The sequence below is a fragment of the Penaeus monodon genome, chromosome 29 (assembly GCF_015228065.2).
Source record: "Penaeus monodon isolate SGIC_2016 chromosome 29, NSTDA_Pmon_1, whole genome shotgun sequence".
Taxonomy (NCBI): domain Eukaryota; kingdom Metazoa; phylum Arthropoda; class Malacostraca; order Decapoda; family Penaeidae; genus Penaeus; species Penaeus monodon.
The window spans coordinates 6,381,179-6,381,820 of NC_051414.1; positions in this window are offsets into that span (position 1 = coordinate 6,381,179).

Genomic DNA, 642 nt, shown 5'->3' on the forward strand with positions numbered 1-642 from the left:
GTTGAATATATTTAGAAGCATACTGGAGGTTTACTATTGTAATAGACAAATTCAGTAACTCAAGCCAGATACACTAGCAACCCCCAAAGATTGTCCCGATCTTCCAAAAAATATGAGATCTTCCGAGACTCCTTTTTCAGGACCCTTCGAGATTTTCCGAGACTTCCAGAGATCTTCCAAGAGTTTTCGAGATCTTCCAAGTCTGTTTGTGATCCCTCAAGTCTTCGAGATCTCTTGAGATCTCTCAGGTCTTCCGAGACTTTTTTTTCTCCCGAGACTCTCAAATCTCCTAGAGTTCTCAAGATCTCCCAGATCTTTCTGAGATTCCCTAAGCGTCTTCGAGATCTTTCGAGACTTTCCGAGATCCCCCCCACCCCAAGACTCTCCCAGATCTTCCAGCACTTCCTCAGATCTCTCAGGAGTCTTCGAGATACTCCAACATTTTCTAAGATCTCCTAAGTCTTCGAAATCTTCCAGAGACCCTTTTAAAAGACTCCTCGAGATTTCTGAAGATTTTCCGAGAGCCTTTTGAGATACCGACGAACCCAGATAACGCCGGAAGGACGACCTCGCTTCCTCAACACGAGATGCCGCTGGATGGGGCCGTTCCCTTTCACCTGATTGAGGCGCTTTCGGTGCTCA